General features: G+C 43.1%; 2 long non-coding RNA genes across 5 annotated transcripts in view; one reads left to right on the forward strand and one right to left on the reverse strand.

Annotated features, from left to right (window-relative positions):
* LOC110404830 overlaps positions 1460-20967 on the forward strand; it is a 362084-nt gene continuing 342576 nt past the window's right edge. The window contains exons 1-2 of one of the 4 annotated variants that reach the window (XR_002442508.1): positions 1460-1631; positions 2265-5796. This is a non-coding gene — a long non-coding RNA (uncharacterized LOC110404830). Of the gene's footprint in view, positions 1632-2264; positions 5797-5862; positions 6893-14143; positions 14302-20967 lie in introns of those variants that run through there. The other 3 variants (XR_002442509.1, XR_002442510.1, XR_002442507.1) reach the window with 3 other exon arrangements.
* Positions 13115-14134, reverse strand: LOC110404832. The gene is made up of 3 exons (XR_002442514.1): positions 13949-14134; positions 13622-13842; positions 13115-13502 (listed from the first exon to the last, which is right to left on the reverse strand). It is a non-coding gene; the product is annotated as an uncharacterized LOC110404832 (long non-coding RNA).

Raw genomic sequence — 20967 nt, forward strand, 5'->3', positions numbered from 1 at the left:
TTTTATCAGCATTGTCCCTTTTTGGCTTTAAGTTCACATACCTGAAGTTCAAAAACGACCTCTGAGATGCATGCTGATAGTTCCTTGTACTATGTATGCTTTGTATCACTTAGGAGAAATCTCGGTTTTATTACCAGAATGATTTGGCCCAGGTTGAATATTCCTGCAGTTGTTTCTTGCTGGCTTTACTTACCAGTTTCTAAGCAGACAGGATTTGTGGAGATGCTTGCAGAGAGTAAAACCCTCTTGAGATTCCGTCACAGAAGGAAGATTGTACTTTGATGCTCACTGTGCTGAAGGGTTGGATGTGTGTTACAAAATTAAAAGACTGATCCAAAATGTTGGAACTAGCAAAATTTAAAAAATGCAGTGACATCTTTTCTCTCTCTCTCTTTCTTTTTTTTTCCTTGGGGGAGGGGGTTGTATTTTGCCAATGAGAACAAAATTTTAACATTTCTAAGTTTAGAGATTTCTGAGATTTTCTTTTAGAATGTTTATTTGTGATGGTATTGTCAATAAACTTGTTCTTTAAGCACCTGTGACCGTTTGGTAAGTTTGTTTTAGCAGCATTAGCAGCGCACACAAACCCTGCGGTGCGGATCTGTTTGTGTCTGCCGGCAGAAGTTGGCTGCAGTTGCTTACAACTGAAGCAAGAGTTTCGTGTCACTTCCTCACAGTCGCTCAGATTTTTCTCTCGTGTTGATCTTTAAACCTCAGGGCCCGCTTCGATTACCGCGGTACTCGGGTTTCTAACGGAGCGCTGCGCTGTGTGTGGGGCGCGTGTCCGCAGCGCCAGAAGGTTCCAGAAAGTCTCTGAGGTGATGCCGCGCGCGAAGCTCGGGGCGAGGAGTGTCCGCGCCCGTCAGTGAGCGCTGTGCAGCTGCCCCGCGGCGCCACCTGGCGGCACGCGCCGTAACGGTCGTAACGGTCGCGGCTCTCCGCCCGCTGAGGGGAGCGCGGAGCTGCCGGGGGCTGGGGAAGGCACGGCCCCGTGCGGCTCGCTTTGCTCGCTCGTGTCCTGCATCTCCAGCAGCGTGAGGTGGTCCCGTCGCCCGGTGAGCGTGGGCGCGATGCTGGCCCGCTGAAAAGAGGGGCTGTCTGTGCTGGCTGTGTGTCGTTGGACTGCTCCCAGGTGGAAGCTGCTGGAAAGTTGCTGTAGCGAGAGGGAGGTTTGCAGCCCCGCTGCCCCCGGAGCTGCCCCTGAGGCGCGGTCGGCTCTGAGCCTCGAGGAGGTGCAGCCGGCAGCCGAGCGCCCCGGGCAGAAGCGTGTGCTGGGTGGCGGCTGGTGCCCCTAAAGCCACCAAACCCGGTTTGCACCCTTGTGAAGCTTGCAAAGGGATCTCAGGGATCCAGCTGCTGTGTGATGAGATAGGAGGGGGTGAGCACAGGGCAGCACCCAGCACAGCACAGCACAGCGCCCAGCACAGCACAGCACCCAGCACAGCACCCAGCACAGCACAGCACCCAGCACAGCACAGCACCCAGCACAGCACCCAGCACAGCACCCAGCACAGCACCTAGCACAGCACAGCACCCTCCAGACCTGAGCCCCCTGCACGGCGGGGACACACAGCAAGACAGAACCTCAGGGACGGGCAGCCCTGCCGTGAGAATTTCACCAAGTATTTAAGGTAAATAATCTTGGCAGCAAAGTCAGCTGATGTTCCCTGCCTCCACCCAGTCCGCTCAGTTGGTCCCAGAAGAGGGAGGGGGAATTGGAGCTCAAAAGCAGGATGGGGAAAAGGGTTTTTCTTGTGCAGCTGTTTCTCAGCCATGCATTTCTGTGCAGTTAAACAGTTCTGCCCTTGGAACACCTATTAGTGGGATTCAAGATAGGCTGCAGACTGGCAAGCAGCACTTCTTCAAGTGCTTTCTTTTTTATAATCTTGTGGAAAACAAAATGATGAGCATTAAATACAAAAGAATTTTCTGACAAGAAAACAGATCCTTTGTGGCAGCAACACAGACATACGTTACAGTAATGGGTCTGGCGTTAGTTAGCCCAGCAAAAGGGACTGGCACTGCCCTGGAGGTCACCAGAAGGTGGGGATTCCTGAAATAAGTGTGCAGGGTGAGAACACTCATGTGCAGCCTGGTTCCTATAATGAGAAACCTGAGAGGGGAAAATGCAGAGTTGCTCTCTGGAACATGAGGCCAACGCATGAGGAAGGAATTGAGAATCCAAAGATGCCGGGGCCTCGCGCTGTGGCAGTAATGGAAACCCAAATTCCCCTGATGACGTGCATACCTATGCCACTTGGCAGAGCCGCAGCGGGGCCTTCCTGGAGGCCAGGGGCTCTGTGACAGCACAGCAGCTATATATCAGCCTGCCAAGTGGAGAAGAGGTCTGCAACAGCTGACTGACAGTGACTCTAAAGCTCAGCTGACCCTTCCAGGAAAGACCTTGCAATCCCTCTGGACTTCCTTTCGCTCTGTTTGCGAGCAGTGCCTTCCTGTGCTGGGCTGGCACCGAGCAGCAGACGCTGTCGTCACGGAACAGCTGCACGGGAGCCCTCCAGTCACAAGGCTGCACAGGGCCGGCCCTGGGCTGGGGCGCGGGGCTCGGCAGCTCGGTGAGCCGTCCCCGCGTGCTCCTTGCCCGGCGGGATGGGCAGCGCGGCGCCGCGCGGGGCAGCCGGCAGAGGGCGCCGTCGTCCCGGGAACGCGCCGCAGCCGGAGCCGTCATCCCGCGCGGACCGAGCGCTGCGGAGCCAGCCCTCAGCTTCAGTTCACCGCGCTCTGCTGAGACGTTGAACTGAGCTGCTACTACAATGCTGCCAAAACTTCTGCTCTCTACTACTGAGAAATTAAAACTGGTTTCTTCCACGTCAGGATATCAGCTTCCAAATTTAAGTTTTGTTTTGGCTTTGTTTATAACCTAAAAAACTTGGGATTCTTTTTGTATCTTCTCCCTTTTAGATTCACACATTATAAACTTTCCTTTTAACTTCCGCCTTTATTCCAAGTGAAAGACGAGCAGTTTCGGTATTAATTTCAAGGCTCCAGGAGGTGGAGCTTTAGAACAGACACCGCAACCCGGTGGACTGGGCACTCCGATGCCATCGGTGTGTCACCCCAGAGATCTGTATTTCAGAACTGTTTGCTCCTTCCTGGCCCAAAGTTGGAAAGCGCTGTAACGCCAGTACTGCACCTTGCAGGTTACAGCAAGCTGAGAGTTACATCCCTGGTTCTCTGAGCTGGACCCATCCTGGCAGGGATTCCTTAGCAAGTGTGCTGCAGGAAATCAAGGGAATGGATACAGTGCACCAGATCTGCTTCATTTCTCAGCCTCTTAAAACACCTCTACGGCCCCCCATGTAGTGCAAACCATTGCAGCAAGACTGTGCAGGTGGAAGGGGCCTCATGAAATCTCCCAGAATAACAGAAAGTTTTTCAGTATGATGTGATCTCACAAGAAGGTAACGATCTACTCTCTTAGCCCATAGAGCTTAGGGGGAAAAAAAAAAAGTTATAGATTTATAAGACAATATGTAAAGAGACTAGGTGTCAGGGTAGTTGTCAATGAGGCAGCTGATACTATCCACAGATAGTTTCTTTTTTTTTTATCTCTTCTTTTACTTATTAAAGGCTTCTTAAATCTAGTTTCAGAAGAGGTGGGCTTAACCTCAGTAGCTTGAGTTCTTTTTGACGACTATACTTACTCTTTAAGGCACTTGCCTGTCAGGATTGTGGTTTTTTTCTTCCTGATATTCATCACAAACTTTATTTCATCCCATTTCCCCAAGAGATACTTACAAGTCTCCTAGCTCTTTTAACATACATCTGTTTTCCTGCGCAAGATCTTTTCCTTTGAAGCCCCTCCCCTCACTTGTTTCAATTTTTTTTTCTTATTATTTATTTTATTATCTTTGCTTACAAATCAGTCCCAGTGCTCTTCTCTGAACTTCTGGCCCTGTGTTGCATTTCATTAATAATTTATAAAGATGCTAAAGAGACGCACTAGGTTCTCCACCAAGGTAAGTAACTGCTTATTTGTGAGACAGATTCCCACTTTCTGCTGGTGTCAGTTATCTCCTTGGGGATCTTACCAAGGAATGGCTGTCCGTGCTTACATGGGCCCTGCTCCGTGCAGTTACCGCACCCAGGATCTCGCCTCCAGGTGCTGTGTTGCTGGGGGGTCCTCATCCAGCAGTCCCAAGTAAATGGCTGCACTCACGTTCAGTGATTCTAATGAACTCCGGAACAATCCTTGCAGTAGGGTGCTGACATATCATTTCCCTACCAACACAAGTGCTCTGATTGCTGGCTTTTTGGGTGATGCCCAAATTTGCTCTTCTTTTTTTTCTTGAACCCGTACAACTTTAACTCTCTCTTCCTGCAGGGAATAAACTAAAATCTTGCGGACAATACAAAACTTCTGTTATTATGATGCATTTCTTTCTGTAGAATAGTGTAACTTACAACAAAATGTACTTTAAACAACAACAACAAAAAAAGCTTTTTATTTTTTTTTTGGTGCTCTAGGAATGTCAGAAAACATCTGTACCTCTCAGTCTTATCAGTTTCTTTTTACTTCTGTTCTTTTGGTTATTTATTCCCTTCTACATTCTCTTTGACTTTCAACTCAGTCAAAGAGCTGCGCTTCATGTACCAAAGGCCTTCCTCTTCAGATCTCTCTTTCTAACTGCAGCTCTTGGCTGCCTTGTTTAGATACAAGTACTCAAAGGGGTCTGTGTGTGGCAGGGACTAGGGCTCGGTGCAGTCTCTGTTTAGAGCTGTGGCAGTTACACTGCTAAAATAGACAACTTGGCTGTGTGATCTTAAAGTGCTTGTTCTGTAAACACAGAAGTTCTGCATTACTGAGGTACTATGCAAGAGTATTCACAGAACCCTTAGGCAGGTGTTCTCACTCGGAGACACATAGAGCTATCTCACCTAGCTGCATATGAACCTGGAGAATTACGAAGTTTGAGAGCTAAATTATTCTCTAGTTGCTAAGTTACCATCTTTTAAACATAAATATTTTGTTCTGCCAATTTAAAATGTTTACAGTGGAGGTTCACCTTTATGTATTATTAAGTTTTTGCATAATTTTTAATTAGTGAAATTATCTTTCTATTTAGGAACATAATTAAAAACATTAACCTTATCTTTGCATTTTCTCAACACCTTCATGAAAGGGGCAGCATATAGACAGGAGTTTTGTAGTGCCTAGCAAGAAGGCCTCAGCCACAGATTAGTCACAGCTTTCTACATTAACCCAAGTAAAAACAGAAATTCAAAAATAATTCAAACTTCTTTGGAAAATTTGGACTTAGAAAGCAACCCTTTTCTTCACACGAGTGTGTAGTGAGGATCTTCCCTGTTAGTATCTAATTTATTTCACCTGAGAGTATGTCTGCCAGCTGGTAGCAGTAGAAATTCATCAGTCTAACAGTACTGGAATAGAACAGAAAGAGACTGGACTTCTACAATGTTTGAGTGGAATTTTTGCTGTTTCTATAGAGGCAAGGGTGATGTCTTCTCTCTGATTTGACTCTTAGTGAAAAACAAGCTACTATTTTCAATTCAATAAAACTTGCCTTTTCTGTTTCTGCTAAATGAAAGTGATGTGATGTTGTAGCAATAATGCTAAGTCATGGCTTGAACCAGTGATTGAGCACCTGGTGGGAAGGCAGGGCCAACAACCCTGGGGAGCTCAGGTGCATGCAATGTACCTGAGTGACAGGAAGTGATGGAGCCAGGAGCCACCCCTTCCCAGACTTCATTTAAGCGTTGGCAGTGGATGTAGGGATGTTTTGCTGGAGGACCCTGTGTACCTGAGGCCTTCTGAAGGTAAGTGGCTTCTTTCCTTTATTTCTGTGCCTATGGCTGTTGCATTTGAGCAAATCCTCACTTGCTCCAGTCTGGGACCTCGCTGCTCTGTTGTTGTTGCTGAGCTTTCCATTGCATTACTGATGTATTAGATCTGATGCATTAATAAAATGACTGGGACACTGACCTGGCAAATGAAGGATGTGGATTTGGAAGGAGAGATGAGAGTGAGAGTTCTCAGAAGAATCTTGGTCCTGAGGATCAGAGGCCTTGTGACAAAGTGGGAATTTTTAACTTAGGTCTCTCAGTTAGGTGGCATGCTTTAGGAAATCAGAGGCAAGGACTGTAGGCATAGTGTGATGAGAGCACCTACTCTTCAGTGGGTTTGGGGAGGTGTTGCCTATTTTAGAGGGGGAAGGAGGGAAGTACAGATCTGAGATTACTCCAACTGAACTTGAGCTGAGTAATTCTGGTCTTTCCGTATCTTCTGGTCATGGAAAAAGCAATAGCCCTCCTCCCAGAATAGTATGAAAATCACCAAAATGAGAAGTGTCTATTTTGTGTTGTCTTTCTGGTTTTATGCTGATGTTGTGTTCTAGGAAACTGCAATGGGTTATGGAGTGCAGCATCTTTAAGGAGCAGCATGGCTTTGATCAGCTTTTCTTAACAAGAGAAGGAACACAGCTAATATGCTCACTTCCATGTGGAAGTATCTTTTCCTCAGAAGACATTACTAAGCAGTTTTGTAGTGCTTTCTGAAGGTCAGAGCAGGATTGTTGTGTTACCACTGAGTCATGCAGGAAGTCACAAGGTCATCTCTCTGGGGGAATGAAGTGTGCAAAAAAAAAAAAAATGAACCAAGTGGCTACTGTGGAGCGTATAATAATTGTTTTGGTTAGATGTTGTGCAGCTGAGCTGAAAAGCATAGGTAGAGGAACAGGTGACTTCTCTTCCAGGCCATTTGATACAGCTTTGTAACAAGTGTCTGAGCTTTCTGTAAGTGACCTGGAATGGCTGTGTAGGGTGGAGAAGCATACTTCCCAGCATCAGCTGTGATGTGTGATCTACCTAACCTGGGGGCACATTGTTCTCTTGCTCTGCGTGCCTTCTGACCTGGGTAAGTACTGTATTGATTCTGAGTGTTTATGTGGTGTTTTGCTGTTAGATCTGGCTTTGATTTTGGTGTTATTTTTAACTGTGACTTTGGTCAGTTCCCAACCTGAAGGAATAAATAATCAGATCTTTCTCTTTCCAACTGGGCTGTGAAAAGACAGCTCATCTGGGATGGTAACCACTTCAACTTGTGTGTATGTCCTGAGAAAAGCTGGACCTGATCTATGAACCCTAGGAGGTCTTAAATGCGAGTCCTGAGGTCTTTTCTAGGGAGTTAATTAAAAAGTCTGAGGAAAAATCAGCCAGCCTCCTCATGGCTAAAATGATTTCCCCATGTAGCACCTTCTTACAGGGATAAATCTCTGTTGGAGATGTGTATTTCTTCTGTGATTAGTGGCAGATTGCTAGCTGCCGTGTCTGGTGTTCCTGTGCATGCTCTGTCTGACAGTGGAGCTGAATGATGTGATCTGATAATGCAGGGCCATGGCTGTTTTCATGTGGTAGGTATTTACATCCACGGATGTCTAATGTTTCTGTGGAAACTTGAGGAGTGATGCCAGGCACTATTCTGCTGCACTTCTCCTGTAGCAGTCTCTGCTTGGGGTGTAAACTAGTACAGATGTGTTATTGAAAGTATCTTCTTCCATCAACCTGCCTGATAGGGTGTGTGATTCAGGTGTGCGTTTGTGGGAGAATGTGCTGCTGTATGGCCTCTCCCCCTTTCCCACCAAGCCCTGGGATTATTCAGCACATGTTAAGCTGGAGAGAGCATGACAGCACTGCAAAGATGTAAGAAACAGCTGGTAGTAAACTAGCGCTTAGTGATCTATGGACAAAATCTGAGAGGTCAGCCATAAGATCTTTGATCAAACAAACTTACTAGAAGGACAGACTAGAAAGGAATGTGGGATTAAGCCTAATATTAAAAGTAGTTTCTAAAACTCCTCCTAGCAAGTTTCTCTAATGGGTAGCTCCAAGTCTTGGCGTGCATTAAGGTTTGTGCTTTCTTCCATGAATTCTACAGAGCAAATATCTTCTTCCTTTATGTAATGCAATAAAGAGGAATAAACTTTATGTTGGAACCTGCTATTTTTAGAAGTGATTGTATTTGTGTGATGGGAGCTTGTCTGCTTGTGGCTGTACAGCTTGCCTTTTGCTGGCTAGTTCTTAGGTGCAGCAGCTCTAGTGCCAGTACTCGAGCTCTTGATGGAATTGTATGCATCTGTTACTACCTAAGCTATAGGAAAGACTGTGCTGCCTTTTTTAAGTGGCATTAATTAAACTAAGAATTTTTGAAGTGTAATAAGAAACTCTTAATTCAGGAAAGCAGTAAGATGGAGGAAAGGGGAAAGTGGAGAGGAGAGCAAAAAGGTATAGATAGATCAAACAGTATGTGGCAGAGGGGGGAATCCAGACCCCTTCCTTCCCAGGAAAGACAGCTTTACTTCCCAGCATTCAAAGGATAAAATACTGTTACATTACCCTGTCCCTAACTGTCAACTGACATAAGACTGTTCAAAGGATCTGAATGTGTCTGTATGTTTGCTGATCTAAATCTACTGCAAGTGAATGGAAGAACTGGTTAGCTCCTTGTGTGAAAGGTTGTTCTGTAGCTGAAATTGCTTTAGGTGGCTCAGCTGTGTTTTGTCAATAAAATGTGCCATTAGTAGAGGAACTGGCAGTAATGTACTTCTGCGTGCTTAGAAATGGAGAGCGTGGTTGACGGGCAGTGGTAAAGTTTTGGTAGATGCAGCCAGCAATTGTAACACTACAAAGTTGATTTTCTTGGATTTAGAGTTTTCAGTGTGTTTAATTGCAATGTACTGATATGATCTGCAGCCTGGATTTGATTTTTTGATATGTTTTTTGGCTCATTAAAGTGAACTCCGATGTATATGAGCTCCTATGCTAGAGGGAGTTTGGTGGTGGTAAGAAAACACTTTCTTAATGCAATTATATATGTACATAAGAATACATCCTGTAATGTCTTTGTAAAAAATTATTGAATATTTTGGGAGTTGCATAAAGTCTTTTCCATCTCAGGTAGGTGAGATGGAAGGAAGGATCTTGCCAAGTAGTGAACTTGTCAAAAACTTGAGCAAGTTTTAGTGTTGGCTTTGGTCCCCTGCTCAAACATACGGCCATGTTGGTCTTTGTGATGTTGTAGGCTGATGCCTTGCTTCATGTTTGTTTTTGTGCTTTTTGAGTGAGAAGGGAGTGTACTGAATGCATGAGACTGGAAATCAAGAGATCCGTATCTGCTGCTTCATTCTGGTGTAGACTTCCTATGTGACCTAGGACAAGTTATTTTTCTAACTGCCTGCTTCCTTCTTGTCCAATTCATTTAGACTGGATTGACAGGGATGTGAAGGCTTTTCTGCATGGTATGGCTCGTGCTATAGGGCTGATTTTGCTTGATCTTCTGATATTGTAGAACAAGCAATCAAGAACAGTGTTTGAACAGACTTCCTGTGCTAATGAGGCAGCCCAACAGTGTTTGTGTGCATTTTGTACATAATTCACTCTGGGATAATGTTTTAATCATTCTGCAAAGGTTTCTGTGGGCTGATGTCCCAGGGTGTTGGCCTGCAGAAAAATAAATGACTGTTTTTTTGCAGCTTGTTACCATTTCAAGGGAGGTTTACAATTGAGCTGGGGCTGCTGCCTTGCTGAGCTGCCTCACGGGGCACGGAGTTAAGAAGATCACACTAGTTCTTTTCCACAGGAATATAGATATGCACAGGCTTTGTTGTGACTGGCGTTCTGTTGACTGCTTGCCTCTGCTGTAAAACAGTGGTGGGAAGGAGCTGACTTTGTGTGATCAAAGAGGATGCGTTTGGCTGTGATTGGGTATGCTGTTACCACTTCTGGCTTTATCTGTTCTTCCTGCGATCTTTGCTAAGAGCAGCAGCAGCTCAGGTAATCCCTGACAGGTGATTTCATTATTTAGCCATCTATTAGACTTAACTTTTTATTGAAGAGTCCTGAACATGGATGTATTCTGGGGTACGTCATCCAAACAAAGTGGCTGCTCTCAGTTTGACATTTCAGTGGGTGCTGTCCTGCCTGATGATGGAAAGATGGGATTATGGAACAGCTGTGTTGCCTCCCTGTGGGAGGGGCAATAAGGGGTGGGTTTGTGCAAACTGCGCGTGGTTTAACTATCTGTTTAATCCCAGGAAATGTTAAAAAAAAAATCTACTTGCATTAAGAAACCAATTCATGGTACATGAAAAACTCTGGGGAAAAAAAAAACCAAATTGTTTTCGCATGAACCTCAACAAGAAACAGATTCATTTTTTGCAGTTTACATGTGTGGTAAGTCAAATTTCTGATGTGATACCTACTTCTATGATTTTCTTGTTGTTGCAGTAGAGTGTAGGCTTGATAGCTTAAGGACCAAAAAAAATGATATATATTTGGTTTATATTCATGAGGTACCTAGCAGCCTCAGCTAGCAATCCAGGCTCTTTGATATAACATTATGCAGGTTTCTAAAAGAATGGTAACAAGCCTTTTGACCAGACTATGCAGTTTATCACTTTCCCTACAGCTTGCAACCCAGAATGTTTCCAGGGGCATGTGTTCAATGAAAGTTTAAATCAAAAGTGAGTGATAGTATGCAGGAATGTCAAATGAAAAACTAGTTTGATGTCAGCAGTTTTGACCAATGTAGAATTGTTTTAGCTTTTCTTCAAAAGCAGCAGCTGGTTTAGTACTCTGGGGGCTACTCAGAAGAGAGAGCACATTCAGTAAAGATGGGGAGGAGAGCTTTGTGAGTATTTCCTCACTCACAAGGGAAGATGTTTGAGAAACATAATGATGGGAAGGACGTACTCTCCCCAGAGGTATATTTGCCTAATCCATAGTATACCGCAAATGTGGAGACAAAGTATGTGTGGGTAGAAGGAAAATTTCATGTGTTAATTGCAGATGAAGCAGCTAGTTATCCACTGGAGGAGCATGTCTAGGTATTTCTGGAGAGCCAAGCACATCAACTTGGGCTGAGTTTGGTATGCTCCAGCACCCTGCTGTAAGTTGACCCACAGCGCTGTGCTGAGGCCAGGCAGGCCATTGGATCTCCTCTTCCTTGCTGCTTAGGTCCAGAAAACAAGAAATATCCTCTCCTATTTGGAGTTCGTGGTCTCGTTTTGCCATGTGCTTGATTTCTCTTTGGTTGAATGTAGGCTGTGGAGTGAGTGGGGAGATCTTCAAGGCGGTTCTCTCTTCAGAGAAGGGAAGAAGGTGGAAAAAATAAATGCAGGCTTTCTCTACCTGATTGGATCAAACCTAGAGCCTCCTTTTGTAGGAAGAGTGTTCTTCATGGAAGTTTCAAGCTATTTTAGAGGTTAGATTTGATTAGATATCCAAAAAGCAGGAGAAAATTATCTTCAACCTTAAAGGAGTTCAGTCCCTGATACTGTTACTGAAAGACCCAAGTGCTGGCTGCAGGCTGTGCTCAGAGGTAGTCTGCAGCCTGTCTCTTGAAACACAGTGAAGAAAAACACTGAAGAATCTCCTGCTGGAGGGAGGGTGACTCTGGAGCTATTGATGAAAGATACTTTGGCTTTAGCTTACCTTTTCTCCCATTAGATTTAAAAAGAAAAAAGCTCTAGAGGTCTGAGTTTGAGCATCTCAGGTGAGGGTCCTTCTAGCTAGCTAGGGTAAGCTGCTGCTTGTGTATGGGAAGGTCATGTTCTCTTTGGTCAAGGGTCAGAAGAGCTGAAGACTCATGGGCTTCATCTAGTGAATCAGGATCTTCTACTTCAGCAGATACATGCACTTTTTCCTAAACCAGAATTCATGCAGGGATTTAAGCGGGATTCTTCCTGTGATCCAGAAAGAGTTTTTCAGCCCACTGTGCAGGCAGGTCTTGCTGGTTTTCATTTGGCTTGGAGAGAATACCGTTAGTAGGATGAAATTTGTTACTGTGGAGCTCACAAAATAGATTTTCTGGCTATTTTTATTCCTGTTGCTCACTTAATTATAGAACCTGAATAAATGTACCTTTTGGTATAAATATTACTAATGTTGGCAGTAATTGGAGGTGAAACTGGCAAATATATCTATCAAGCCATTTCACAGGGTAATCATTTATGAACATAGCTCTATTAATTTGTTTAGTCAGATGCAGAGAAGCAATAAAAGTGATTGACTAAAAACAATTAAAACAGTAAAAGTAAATTGCTGTGTGCATTAAAACCTGCTGAGCCTGTCAGATGAAAATTGTAGGTTTAAATGTGGAAATTAAAGCTATTGATTTTAGCTAGTATGCATGTGGCTATCAAAGTCCTAATTTGTTTTAGTTTTCTTAGCTAAAAGTTGCTGAGACAAGAATAAAGATAATCCTAGAAGTCATTCCCAAAAAGGCATAGAGAGGCAATTAGGGTAAATATTTGTGTTGTCTCAGGAAGATGGGAACACTTTTTGGGAGATTTATATTAACTGTCAGTATCTTGATGCTACAGAACTGGATATAAATATTTACCAATAATGGTAATTTATTGCACTACAAAGGAGGTGAAGAATGAGACACTGACAGGAGAGAAAATACAGCATTGATACAGACTAGATTACAGGGCTTCTTGCTTAATTTATATGTATGACTTTATTGTCATTTTATTTTTATGTTACAGTAAATCTTGCATTCAGTGAACTATTATTTTTTAGTATTCAATTAAAATGCTAGCACAAAAGGAGTATTATATCTGGACAGGTATTAAGGGATAGCGGTGGGGAATGAAAATCTAGTTTGTACATGAAGTCTTCAGCCACTTAATAAGGGTGACTGTCAGGAATTGAATGAACCAGGGCTTTAAAGAAGTATTATGTGTGTTGACTTGCCAGTGTTAAGCAATAGGTCATGGTATTATTTCCTTTTATAGTTTCTTTAGGTCTCTTATAAATCACCTCCTTAGAGTGTAGAGTGTAATATTTGCTGGTTAACTGTTGGATCAATAGAGAGATTTTTAAATCTTGCTTTAGGGAGCGGAAAGCACATCCTCCAGCAGCCCTGGTTTTTCCTCTTTGGGAAGCAGACCTTAAGTTCTGTCACTTACCAACTCTGTGTCACTCTAGACTAAACATTTCTAATCCTGAAAACAAAAGGAAAGGGTGACCTCTGCCTAGCTTTTCCTGTGTTTCTGTAGGTGGAAGTGATGCTTATAGTCATTGAATTATTGAGGGTTACTGGGGTTGCTTGGAGATAGGGACAACAGCAAGGAAGAAATAAGGTTGTTAACTTTTTATATATGTAGTACTCCTAGAAAAGAGCAAATGGTATCAGCTGCTTTGGAGCATTGCATTTGGGAAAGAAAATGCTCCTAGTGATTCTGGTATCAGGCCTCTGATAGGCTTCTCATTGGTTTGGTGTGTTGGGCTTCCTGACTCCTCTTGAACCAGCTTGCCTTGTATGCATCTCCCTAATGAACTGTAGAGTACACCTGCCAAAAGAAACATGCAGAGATGCTGTGCCATATCCCCAGTGCAGGCTTTAATTTTTTCACTGACATATGCAAGCGATGCAAGTTTTGTAGTTCTCAGGAAAGGAGGAGGAAGAATTTCTTGAGGAACACAGAAGCCTCCTGCAGTCTGACTGCTTGGTAGACCTGGCCCTGGAACAAATAAGCCTTTCCTGTTGCTAACATCTTTACCCCAGTCAGCGTTGAGCTGTATGAAAGGGGGATGCTTGGTACCAAAAGAAAAGAAGGGAAGGTGGATTCTCAGCCATTACTTTCTGAATTCTGTTGGAAGCAACTTCTTAGGTCTGCAGAGTGCCAGGTTTCCTGACCCTCAGGGTGTTCTGGATCATGCAGTGGCTGTCAAGCCCTGAGGAGGAGGATGCTGGGCCTGTAGTGCAAGCCAAGGCCCAGCACCATGCTGCTGGGAGTCCAGCTGTGCACAAACTCTAGCAGGCCATGGTGGGAACACTGGTGCTGTGGCTGTGTTCTGCCTCTAGATGACAGAGAGAAGGGAGAGAAGCTTGTAGAAAGAGTAGTAATAAACCAATTGAAACAATAACCAATTTGGGGAGTGTTTTTTCGACATATCTTTAGGACACCTGAAAATAGTGTTCCAGGGTGTTTGTGGAGCTGAATGCCTAAGATCAAAGCAGCTGACAACAGTCACATTTACATCGCTGACACAATCATCAGTGACTAAATGAGCCCCTTCTCCTTTCCTCTTCTGTGGGCTGTGAGAATGACAGTTTCCTTTGGAAAGAACCACATCCTGTGCATGCAGTGTGATGTCACAGGCCAGTAACTGTCACACCAAACTGCTTCTGCTGGTGGAAGTAACCTACTGGAGACAATGGAATCGGACTATTGGGTTGACAGAAATGAGAAGGGGAGAGATGGGGAAATTTGAATATGTCTACATGCATGGACAGCACAATGTCTACCTACAGGCTAGGTTTGTCTTGTTATTTTTAAACATCAAATTCAGATACTAGGGCTGATTCATTTGAGTTCCATGGTGCACTTAAGTTCCTGGCAGTCCGTTCCACCAGATTAACCCTTTCAGCACATACTAACAGTAGATAACACAATGGAGAATACAAATAACTGAAGTCAGTATTCAGTCAGTTGAAGTTTCTCTTTTTGCTTGTCAAAATAATCCCTTCTGTTAACAGGCAATGGGGTAGGCAAGTCAATAATGGTGTTACTGAAATGCCGTCAAGAAAGAATTAGCTTCACTTTTAAGGCAGTTGCTTATGGGGCTACTGTTTAACATCACTAGTTCTTGTTTACTAGTAAGAGTCGTGTTAGTTTTCAGCTGTTTGTGCCAGACCAAGCTGTGCTGCTTAAAACAAAGAAGAGCCATGTGCATCTGCTCTTATGCCATGCGCGAGTAGATGCTGTCCTCCAGTAAGGTGCAAGTCCCACAGCACTGTGGGGCAGTTGTACCATATGGCTGCTCCTTCATGACTGAGGGAGGGAAGAAGCCCCCATGAGGGTTAACTTGCAGTGGTTATAAAGAAGTTGTCAGAAGGGGTGTCATTTCTGGGCGCTGTTTCAGCAAAGCTCAAGAACATATGCTGAAGTGCTTTGCTGAATCAAAGTCTAGGAGAGTAGCTTGTCAAAAGTATTTTATGTCTATTCATGTAACTGTCACACTAACCTCAAGCCTTCCAGAAACTTCTGTATAAAGTATATTTTCTGATAGCAGCTCCTGACTTGAAGGAAAGTTCCAATAACATATTTCAGCTGTGGACCCCATGTTAAGCAAAACTCACTTTCCCGTTTATGCTTTTTGAATTGATAGTGCTTTTCTAGAAAAAACAGAACCTTCATTCAAATTAATATAAAACCCTTGTGTAATGTTAAAGGAACAGTCTTTGTCATTAGCACTTGTATAAAAACCTAACCTTGTATCCCCAGAATAGATTGCCTCATAACATCAGTATCATCTCTAGCATGGTATTACCTCTGAAGAATTTTCCGTTAAAGCAGAGATTTTTTTAATGGGGATGAGAAGTTGCAAGGACTTGCACAAGAGGCCACTTAGAGAACAAAAATTAAACTAAATCCATCTTCTGCTGGAGTATGTTTCCTTTGTTCTAAATTCTTGGTAATGATGCAAATAATGACCAAGAAATGTAGTGTTGAAATGCAAAAGAAAAATGAACAACATTTCAGGGAGTGGAGCTGGTCTTCTCACTGCACATACTGGAAATTCAACTACTTCAAGAGTAAGCTGTATCTTATTTTCCCCTAAATAATGAAATACAAATGCTGCACAGGCTGCAGTCCTTCCATATGATAAAGGCCCATATCAGGACAAATACAATTTGCCAACTACAGGTGGACAATAGCTTGCATTAGCCTGCTATAGCAAAGTAGTGAGATGATAGCAGTCCTGACTATGTTTTTATGTAAATAATCATTTATTCAAACCAGTTTTATTTTTAACAGTCTTAAAACGCAATGTGTTTTATGTTTAGCATTATCACAGGAGGAAATTGTTCCCTTGATAGCAGAAATCTAGTGAGTTTTCACATAAGCACCGCACTACCCTTTCCTTCCTTGTGGAGACTAGCATTCAGCAATTCCAATTCTGCTGGGAACCGTAGTGTGGCACCATTATAGCAAATAATTTGAGCAGTTATGTTCCTAAGAACTGTTACTCGAAATACCATGCTGAGCATTTCAGGCGAAGCAGGTGTGACTTTTATCTCTGGTTTAAGAATTAGATTTTCTTTTTGATTCAACAAGGATATGACTCAATCAGGACTCACTAATGTAAATACCTCTAAGTGAAGATTGTTTAAAAAAAATCAGTTTTGTCTAATCTTGGATACAACTCTATGGGTATTTATTGTAAAATAGTTTCTATAATATTATTTCCTCTGCAAGATATTAAATTGAAAGGAGGTCTGCTGAAGGCAGAAAAAAACAACTTTATCTTTACTTCGGTCAAGTCTGGAGAGTTAGGAGACTGAAAGTCTCCTAACTGGGGGATGTCCCCTGATTCCAGTGTAGCTTGTGTTATGCTTTAAAGGCACCCTTCTGTTTGTAAAGGGAGAAAGAAGGTGACATAGGAAGCTTCCATTTCTTTTCATGTGAGAACAGTGCAACCCTAGGATGTCACTAAGGTAGATGGCATGGATAATGGCTACAGGGTAGTGTGCCGCTAATATGAATGTGAACTGTTAACCCCTTTTGTAAAGGGGTTTGTCCACACTGAGAAATGGAAACAGGTAGAAACACAACTGATTTCTTAAGCGTCTTGCTGAAGTCTAGAAGTTGAGTGCACTGATATCCTAGTCGTAGAGCAACTGTACTGATTTTTCTCTGCAGCAACCTCTTGCTGCTCTCTAGAAATCATGCAGCAATTAAGATGAAATGCTCATTTTGTATTGGATGTATCTTAGCATCTTTAATGAAATTGATTCTGACATGTATTTTGTTTTGTACTGCAAGCTTTGCTCTCCTGCAGAGATGATGAGCTTTTTGAGGGAACAAACTTATGATTCTTTCTACATTTTCCAGAAATTCTTGATTGGAACAGCAACTCCTTTTCACACTGAAGTTGTGAGATGCAATGAGAGATGCTTTTTGTTCTGCTTGCTGAGCCACCCTCCTATCCAGAAAATGACTTAGTTGGATACTTAGTGCCCAGCACACATATCCCACAGGTTTACCACTGACAGTGCAGAGAGAGGAACACGCACATTTATTTTTGATTCCACTGCCTTCTGTGCTGTGTGGCTTTCTCCCATGTATGCACCCCTTTGACCAGGACCAGACAGTCTACATGTGTATTCAAGTATATTGTTGTGTATCAGGTTGGTTGCTGAGGTTAACTTCCCTAGTTTTTTTGTGCAAGAGTAATCAATATCATTTATCTGGGGGGGTGGTTATGTATGCATTGTTGGTACAATGCACTAAGATGTTCAATATTTATGTACACAGAGTCTGATTCTTCATAATGGGAGTTTGTACAAAGCAGACTGCACTGTATGGTCCATGCTTTTGCTTTGAAGTGAATGTCTTCTGTAGACAAACTTTATTTAAACAGATGAAATCACTGCTTCACTATAACATAGTTCTTTTAAATGTGATGTTGAAATACTGTGTTAGCATCTTATAACTGTATTACTTATCTACATTTAATATTACAGACTAAGAATGAACCTGTTATTTTAGGTATCACAGAGTTGCTCAGGTTGGAGAAGACCTTCAAGATCATCAAGTCCAACTGCAACCTAACCATACTACCTGAACTCCAGCTACTCACTGCTAAATCATGTCCCTGAGCACCACATCTGAATGGTTTTTAAGCACATTCAGGGATGGTGACTCAACCACTTCCCTGGGGAGCCTGTTCAAGTGTTTAACAACTCTTTCTGTAAGGAAGTTTTTCCTGATATCCAACCTAATCCTCCCTGGTGCAACTTGAGGCCATTTCCCCTTGTCCTGTCACCAGTGAGAAGAGACTTACCCCACTCCCTCTGCAATCACCTTTCAGGTATTTGAAGAGAGCAATGAGGTCTCCCCTCAGCCTTCTTTTCCCTTGACTAAACAGCCCCAGTTCCTTCAGTCTCTCCTCAAAGGGCATATTCTCCAAGCCCTTCCCCAGCCTCGCTGCCCTTCTTTGGACCTGCTCCAGCACCTCCATACCCTTTCTGTATTGAGGTGCCCAAAACTGAGCACAGTACCTGAGGTGGGGCCTCACCAATGCAGAATACAGGGGCAGGATGACTTCCCTAGTCCTGCTCACCACCCCATTCCTGATACAAGCCAGGATGCCATTGGCCTTCTTGGGCACCTGTGCACACTGCTGGCTCATATTCAGCCGACTGTCCATCAGCACACCAAGGTCCCTTTCCATCAGGCAGCTTTCCAGCTACTCCTCCTCAAGCCTGTAGGGTTGCCTGGGGTGGTTGTGACCAAAGTGCGGGACTTGACACTTGGCCCTGTTGAAACTCATAGAGTTTACTTTGTCCCAGTCTATCCAGGTCCCTCTGAAGAGCCTTTCTACCCTCTGGCAGATCAACACTCCCTCCCAACTTGGTGTTGTCTGCAAACTTACTGAGGGTGCACTCAATCCCCTCATCAAGATCACTGACAAAGATGTTGAATAGGAGCGGCCCTGGTACCAAGCCCTGGGGGGCACCACTTGCGACTGGCCACCTACTGGATTTAACTCCATTGACCACAACTCCTTGGGCCCGCCCATCCAGCCAGTGTTTCACCCACCAGAGTGTATACCCATACAAACTATGGGCAGCCAGTTTCTCCATGAAACTCAATTTCAGGTCTCTTTTGCCCTATATGCTTATGTTCTTTATTACAGAACATTAATATGTAAACGTACTGCAGTCTTAAATGCTGACTGTACTTAATATATATGCAAATAGCCTTTTTCACAGAGGTAGAATTCTGTGTGAATGAAATAGATATTCAGTAATTTAACTTCTGCTATGTTTTACATTATGACACTAAACTGATAAACACATTTTGATTTTTGAAGAAATAACAAAGACAGTAATCCTTAGACATAGAATCCAATTCATGCAGAAGACTTTTCCTTTTTTACGAAGTTTGGAGCAGTCCCTAAAATTGTGTTACATACGTTATCACCCTTAACATTTACTACCTCCTTTGGGATATTTACTGGAAGTTTTTAGCATGTGATTAGCAGTAATTTGCATACAATAGTCAAATGTGAAAGCAGGATGACATTTTTATTTCTGTTATTGTACTGTGTGGTATCTGGATCCATCAGGTTGAATCTGCGGATAAAAGCTGGAGTGCTACCGAAGTAAAATCTGCACGGGAGGTAATAGTGTGTAACAGTTTTGACAGCACATCTTGACCTGATCCCACCTGGTCTCATTCAGTCTGGAGGGACCCTTGGAGCCCTGGAGGGACTGTTCTCAGTACTCAGATGAAAGCTATAATATCTTGAGGTTTGATCCGTTGTGGCAGTAACTGAGGGCTAGAGAGGCCATCAGAAGATGTTAGCCCCTACTGCAGAGGTGCGTTTACTCCTCAACAGTTCTCCTTTGGTTTAGGTTAGTGCTCACCTCAGTGCTCTATTGACTTGTTCTGGCTGAGCACCTGGTTTTCTGTGAGTTGTACTCATGCAATCAAAGGAGAAAAATAAAATAGAAATGTTGCTAGGAAGTTGCTTTCCCCAGTACCAAATCTTTCTCTTACTGCACTGAAGGCTGAAATGTGTACTTCTCTGTAGTTGGGATGTTAATCAGGAGGAATGTATGAAAAGCTGGTTTTTGTGTCCTTTTTTGGTACTTGGGCTGTGTGCCATTTTATTCTTGTCTTTGGAGTCTCTTTACAATAATCTCAATCTGCAGTGAGGAAACTATCTCCACCTTTGCTCTTTTTACTGAGTGAATGGATTGGGACTCATCTTACTGGGAAAAAATAAGACCACTTGATGGAGCTGCATTTAGTTCTGGTGAAAAATCATCTTAATTATAGTTTTGGGCATCATTTGAAATAAAGTATAAATCAGTATAGGTCTGCTTGAACTACAGCCCATGACTGCCTGGGGGATTTACTAACTTCAGAAAATACAATCCAAGTTTCATATATTATATTGAAATCTAAACTTGTTAGGATTCGGGCATCTTTACAAAACCTCTGTACAGCTCCAGTGAGACATTTATTTCAAAACATTTCATTTAAAACTCTACGCCATGAAAAAACTTGGAGTCCCTCTTTCCCCAGTTCTAGGAAAAAGTGTCTTGGGCCATTGTGGTGGTTGGATTTGTATGTGAGCTTACAGCCAGGATTTTTACAGAGGAACAATGTTTCTTTTACCTCATGGCTGGAGGAAGAAAACTCTCAAAGTGTTCCAGTTCTGATTTCATGTGTTGCAGTTTACAGATGCAACACTGCCAAGAGGAAAATATAATAGGATTTGATGTAGAGCAAGATAGTATTTTGAAAAATGAAAAGGTGCTTTTCTTCTAGAGAAATGCCTGTGGTCAGAGGGTCATTCCACAGGAGTAAGAAGTTTTACAAGTAAAGAAATCAAATGGATGTATGCGTGGAGTTCTGTGGTTGTGCAATGATTCTACAGACAGAACGGACATGTAGGAACCCCAAGTTTAATGTTCCCATGGACTTAACTGGCTTGGGGATTTCCCCTAGCATCTCTGAAGATTTTTGTAATGATGTTGTTTGAATACCATTATTCCTCTGAAGTCCTGGCAGATGTAGTGTGGTAGAGGTGGGAGTCCTATTTGTGGGGGTTTCAGGTCCTGATATGATAGCTAACTTAGACTTGGCTACAATGGTTTTCAGCTGGTCTCACTGGCTTCTGTGTGTATAATTACAGTTGGCTAATGCAGCTACTCTATTCCCACTGTGGAATTTCACCTTACTCTGATATCTCATTTAGTGCTGTAATTGGGGAGGATGAACAACCGAGGCTCTGTTACTGCAGGATAAATTTTGCTGACAATGTTCCAACAGCATTGCTTGTCCCCAGATAAAGCAATGCACAGTATTGTATGAATACTGTGGAGTCATTCAGGGTTGTAAGATGCTCTGTTGAGTGACCAACAGAGCTTGTGGGGTAGAGGGATAAACAGTAATAAAACCTAAC

This window comes from Numida meleagris, chromosome 11, assembly GCF_002078875.1.
Source record: "Numida meleagris isolate 19003 breed g44 Domestic line chromosome 11, NumMel1.0, whole genome shotgun sequence".
Lineage (NCBI taxonomy): Eukaryota > Metazoa > Chordata > Aves > Galliformes > Numididae > Numida > Numida meleagris.